The sequence below is a fragment of the Rhipicephalus microplus genome, chromosome 3, assembly GCF_043290135.1.
Source record: "Rhipicephalus microplus isolate Deutch F79 chromosome 3, USDA_Rmic, whole genome shotgun sequence".
In the NCBI taxonomy this organism is placed as follows: Eukaryota; Metazoa; Arthropoda; class Arachnida; order Ixodida; family Ixodidae; genus Rhipicephalus; species Rhipicephalus microplus.
This window is the reverse complement of record NC_134702.1, coordinates 143,552,761-143,559,539: the sequence shown is the minus strand read 5'-3', so window position 1 is coordinate 143,559,539 and position 6,779 is coordinate 143,552,761.

Genomic DNA, 6,779 nt, shown 5'->3' with positions numbered 1-6,779 from the left:
TTTTTTAAGGCCCCTCCACGGCTCCATGACGTCACCGCACTACGACGGCTCTGGAGGTTCGGCTTGCGCGTGCGCACAGCTTTCCGACGCAGTTCCGCGTGCGCCTGAAGGCTTTCGAAGCTGAGGAAGGGCCAGTGACGTTTTTTTTTTTTCAGTCGGCTCCAATAAACGTTTTACTCGGTCGCAGAATCGTGGTTTAATTGCACAGAGTTTAAATGAATGTTTCTTCTGGTTTCCTTGATCGTATAACGAGTAACATTCAGGCATATAATTACTGATTTTGTATCGATGCGCAGGTGTACGAAAACACGTTCGTAATAATTTTTAAGGACCACGCACGCGATTTTGACAAGTCATGTTTTATTTTAGGAAAAAGAAACAGCCAGCAAAAGGTTATCAAACTGCTACAACAATAACTCATATGAAATACGTGAAGGCTGCCACAAATTTCTCAGTACACACAAGAAAAGATGCAGAATATGAAAATACAATACGTGAAGGCTGCCACAAATTTCTCAGTACACACAAGAAAAGATGCAGAATATGAAAATACAATGAAAAATCAGTTTCTAAACTCTCGCATAAAAAAAGAACAACAGTCACAAGCCAACACCCACAAGCAGAGTAGTCACTTCTTCAATGTCTTCAATTTTCGCTCTTTATCTCTTGCGGCCTTTTCAACAACCAACTGATCATTTTTTCGTTTGCACAGGTTATTCAAAAGCGTTTTTGCTGCTGCACTTAGGACATAATGCATTACCAACTGGGGACTGTGCCCATTTTCACACACATCAAAGTCAACATTGTTGTTTATCGCATCATGAGTGAGTGCCAAGAGAGCCTCCTTTTGATTCGGTAACGCATGAAATTGCTGTGCATGCTGTTCGCTCCTCAGTTTGTCAAGAACTATTTCCGCAGTAACAACGGCATTTATTATGGCAGGCTGCGGAAACTTGAGACCACCACGTGTCATGGACTTGATCAACTCTCCGCCTTCAACTTCAATGTCGTCATCCAGCATTAAACTTTCTTTGCAAGCCATGCACAAAAGCTTCTTGAATGCAGCATGGGCGCAGTAGCCAGCAACGTATGTGATTGCTGGGAGATTTGGCACCTTCACGTCATAGTCCTCATCCGTTATTTCAATCTCAAAATCATCAAGTACAGCATTATTCACTGCCACCGAGTCTGCTGCAGCCTCCATTTCTGGGAGCTCCAGAACGTTCTGCAGACGAAGCTTTCGCTCAGACTCATACACTTGTCTGATGGAAATGTGGTACTGAGCACCGGAAAGTTGGCGGTATTTGCCGAACCTCTCTTCCAAAGAGTCCGTCTGAAACTTCCCTAAAAGCACATAATCAAAGTTCAGCTCATTCAGGCAATACTCAGCAACCTTTACTAAGGTTTCTGTCGTGAGACGGAGGGCACTGTGAGTCTCTCTTGTGAGCACACCTGCGTCAAATCTTAGGGACTGCCACAGATCTAGCCACTCCACTATATTCAGCAGAAAGTGAACCTGTGGACTTGTCACTGATGCAATCGGTGACTGCAGCTCATCCCGAAGTCGAATGCCCTTGTTGCATGTTTTTACATTAACAATGCTCCACCACTTAGTTATGAGTTCTAAAAACTCTGCTGTGCCGGCCACATGCTCGAGCTGAAGTTTAGGCCCACACGCTCGAAGAGCTGCTGCTGTAGACGGGTTGAAAATCTTTAGCGCGAGCTTAACATTTTGTCGTTCCATATTCGAAGGATTGAGAGATTTTGTCGTAAGCGCCGGTGCAGATTTGATGAGCTGACCCTGTTCTTTCAAGTGTAGTTCTCGAAGTGTACGAAATGACGCTGTAAGTATGGGTGGCTGTACGCTAGATTCTGTGGCGCTAGGAAAGAACATGCATGTTCCAGAGTTTCGCTGATTGAGCCAGTTGTTCCTCACACACTTCATTAAGTGCACAGGATCAATCAGGAAAAAAAGAGGACGGTCAGGGTCAGCAGGGTGTGGATACACACTCTGAAGTTTGCACGGTGCCCCAAAAAGTGACATTGTTTTGCGGTTGATTGAGTTATTGTCAGTTATTACAGCAATGATACGCAACCCAACATTTTCCAACTGAGTAATGATACTATGCAGAAGAGTGTGCAGCTCCTCCGCATTGATGCGCTCTACTGGCAGTATGTGCACAACATTCTTCTGACTTGAAAGTAGGCTTTGCATCATAAAAACATGCGCTGTTTTTGCTGCATTAGGGCTATTGCTAGCCGCACCAACAATCGTTCCTCCCTTATAGTCAAAATAAGGCTGCAGGTGAATTTCATCCATCATGAGAACAACAATTTTTTCGTGCTCTTTCATAGTAGTGACCAGCTTCTTTGCATACGAAAGAAAAGAAGCGCCTTGCTGCTCAGCTTCTGGGCTTACATTGTATGAATTACACACACGACGTATAGTGGATGGATGGGGCAGCCTAACATTACCGGTACTGCGCAAGAATCTATAGGCATGCGGAGAAATTGTAAATAAAATGCTCGAAAGTACCAGGAACTCTGGAGAATACCGAGATTGCTTGCTATGCCTGACGAGAAGAAGAGAAACTTGCTCTTTCAAAAAACGGATGGCATTGAGTCGTTCAACATCTGCCAGTTCACAGTTTGAGGCATCTTCAAGCAGAGAAAATGCCAACTTGAGCAAACCCTCAATTTTGTCTTCATGCTTACAGGAAAGTTCTCCATGTAAGGACTCTACAGAATCTAGCAGGCGTGTCAAACAACGAATGTCGTTCACTTTGTAAGGGATGGCACCAATGCCATCAATCGTAGTAAGCTGCACATCTTGGCAATGAACTTTCACCGTGAGATCCTCTAAGACCGTTATTGACAGCAAAACACGAGGGGCGTCTTCAAGAGCAAGATTCAGAAAATGAATGCACGCAGGTCTAGAAATAACACTCCAAAAGTTCGAAAGCTTCATTTGAGGAAGGCATTCCAGTAGAGCCTGGAAGGTGTCAAACTTGTGCTTTGTTTCCTCCTCCTCATGTGTCTCAAGTGAATTGGCGATGGCTTCTCGTAAAGAGGCTGCTTCAAGGCGCATCCTTTTCTCAGCGGGCGCCTCTCGCGACGTAGCGGCGGGCGCGGAAAGGTACGCTGGACAGTTCGGGAATACACTGGGAACGGCGTCGGAGCTGAGTCGAGCGATCTTCAGTTTTGCCTCGACGACTTTGCCGGTTTTTGAGTCCACATACTTAGAGGAAGTCAGAATGTCTGACTCTCTAAAGTGCCGCTCGCAGACCTGTAAAACCAAACCCAAATAATGTTAGCGTTATTAAGACAGTTAATTTCATGAGCGAAACAGCAAATTCATAACTTAAAACTAGCATAGTTCAATACGTCACCACAAAAACGTCGCGCAATAAATATCACGCGTTTTAGACTTACCACTGAGCGCTTTCCGGGTTCAAAGTCGGCACGCGGAATGGCTTTCAACCACCTCCTCCTTCTGTCGGCATCAGCTGGGAAAGGGAAGACTCGCACAGTCTTTTCTCCGTCGTAATTCCCGCGGCAGCCGGGAACACAACAGTGCCCAGGCATTTTCACAAATCACTCAGTAACTGTCACACAGGCACACACCACTTTCTCGGACGTTGTCCAGTAGTTCCCTTCAAGTAATCATGGCCGTCAACAAAGCTTCAGCAAATGGCAAGGAAAGAACGCAGAAACAGCACGTAATGCATATGAAACGCACGTGCCACGGTGCAAACAAAGCACTCAAATGAAAAGAAAAACACGACGATGGTGATGTTTACAGCAATAGTGATGCCCTTTCTGAAATGCTTCTTTCGAAAGATTACAAAAAAAACTACTCAATTTAACTTTTAAAAATACACAGTTTAAAAAAAATAAAACAAAATACTTCTCACTTTTTTTATATTTTTTTTATTTTCTAAAAGAGTTAAATTAAGTATTTTTCATTTTGTCTACGAAACCATGGCTCACAGTAATCAGCATGAACGGCGGCTGGCTGCCGCTCGAGCACGAACGGCAGCCGCTGCCGTCAGATGGCGCTACCGCACCGGTTGCTCCCGCCGTCGTAGTGTGGTGACGTCACGCGTCAAAGGAGAATTCGTGGAGGGGCCTTAAAAAATCTAGGTGGTGTTGACCACGCCCAGTATGAAAACTAACAGTCGCAGTTCCTGAGGCAAGAGCTGCGCCACTGACGAAATTTCCAAGGCCTCATCTTTCGCCCCCTAACGAGATTGCCATGTTTGTGGACGGTTTCGCCACAACTGCTCTTGTCGACACAGGCGCCGCTATTTGTATAATCAGTGAAGTGTCATGCCGCAAACTGAACAAAGTGACGACTCCACTGGTTGAAATTTCTTTACACACAGCGAGTTCGTAACGCGTCCAACCTTCTGCCACATGCACTGCTCGTGTTGTGATTCAAGGAGTGGTTTACATCGTTGAACTTGTCGTCCTTCCGCATGCGTCTCATGAAATCATCCTGGGATGGAACTTTCCGCTAATCATGCGGTTGTTGACTGCGCTCGTGCTCAACTCGTTTTGTTTCCATTCAGCACGACATTCATAGATCTCCCACGCTCACCTAAAAAGGTGATCGTCGCCGCTGACGTCGTCATTTCTGCTTTTTCGGTCACCGCGGTATCTCTTTTGTGCAACTCCGTTTCCGATTCAACTGCCCTATTTATGTTGTCACAAGAATGCGCTCATCGCCGGAACCTTGTCGTCGCGTTTGCCGTCATAACACTAGCCGATGGCTCCAGTGCCGTGTACGTGTGCAATGCGTTCCCTTGTCCCACTACCTTATTGCATGGCGAATGCATTGGGAGTCTTGACACCTATGATGACATCTTTCCTTTCGATGCCCGTTCTGATACGACGCCGATGTCCGTGGATGCTGTCCTAGCTGCCACCGCGTCCTCACTACCTAACGAAAACGTTCTGTTGCGCAGCGTAGACACCGGCCTTACGCGAGACCAGCGCAATCAGCTCATTCAACTACTTGACCGTTTCCGCGCCTCCTTCGCCCACGGACAACCTTCCTTGGGACGCACGTCAGTTGTCGCTTACCATATCGACACCGGTCATCATAGTCCACTTCGTCAGCGCCCCTACCGCGTCTCGCAGGTTGAGCGTGACGTCATCACTCAACACGTCGACGAGATGCTGCAACGTGGTGTTATTTAGCACTCACACAGTCCTTGGGCTTCGCCAGTGTTCCTCGTGCGAAAAAAGGATGGCTCCATCAAGTTTTGCGTAGATTATCGTCGACTAAACAACATCACACGCAAGGATGTTTATCCCCTGCCACGCATTGATGACGCCTTGGATTGCCTTCAAGGTGCGGAGTTTTTCTCTTCACTGGATCTGCGCTTTGGATATTGGCAAGTGCCAATGGCTGAACCAGACCGTCCAAAAACGGCGTTTGTGACCCCTGACGGCCTATATGAATTTAATGTAATGCCCTTCGGTCTTTGCAATGCGCCTGCGACTTTTGAAAAAATGATGGACAGTGTTCTCAGGGGACTTAAATGGCACATCTGCCTTTGCTATTTAGACGACATAGTTGTATTCTCGGCGAATTTCGAAACTCGTCTTTCCCGTCTGGAACAAGTTCTCCGGTGCCTTACGGCAGCCGGGTTGCAACTAAACTTTAAGAAATGTCGTTTTGGCGCCCGCAAACTCACAATTCTCGGCCACGTCGTTTCAAAAGAAGGAATATTGCCAGACCCTGCCAAACTGCATGCCGTTGCCGAGTACCCCAATCCTTCTACCCTAAACGAGCTTCGTAGTTTCGTAGGCTTGTGTTCCTATTTTCCGCGTTTCATTCGCAATTTTGCCTCTATAATTGCCCCTCTGACTCAGCTTCTCTCCCGTAGCGCGGACCTCTCTGGCTGGAATTCCCACTGCGATGAGGCATTCACGGCGCTACGCCAGCTACTCACGTCTTCGCCAGTACTCCGTTACTTCGATCCCAATGTACCCACTGAAATTCGCACGGATGCAAGTGGTGTCGGCCTCGGTGCCATCCTCGCTCAACGCAAGGACGGCTGCGACGAGTACGTTGTCGCCTATGCCAGCCGTACACTAACGAAGGCAGAGTCCAACTATTCCGTCACGGAAAAGGAGTGCTTGGCTATCATTTGGGCTATAGGAAAATTTCGCACCTACCTTTACGGACGCCAGTTTGATGTTGTCGCAGATCACCATGCCTTATGCTGGTCAGCGTCCATGAAAGATCCTACTGGCCGCCTCACTCGTTGGGCTTTACGCCTTCAGGAATACAATACCCGTGTTGTTTATCGCTCAGGACGGAGGCATTCAGACGCCGATGCACTATCCCGTTCTCTACTGCCTCCTGACCTTTCCTGCTTATCAACTGCCATTTGCGATTCGTCATCGTTGAGCATCACTGACATGCCATCTGAACAGCGCAAGGATCCTTGAATCACTTCTTTGCTCGACATCCTCTCTCACAGTTCGTCAGAAACGACTTCGCGCTCCCTCTCTCGTCAAGCAAGACACTTTGCTGTCCGTGAAGGCTTGTTGTATCGCCGCAATTACGTGACGGACGGCCGTAGGTGGCTCCTTGTCATTCCTCGTCCTTTGCGTTCGGACATCTGCGCTGCCTTTCACGATGACCCCCCGTGTGGCCACGCTGGAGTATTTAAGACTTACTTTCGCCTCGTCTAAGATACTACTGGCGCGGCATGTATCGGCACGTTCGCCAGTACGTTAGGTCATGCACCATGTGTCAACGACGC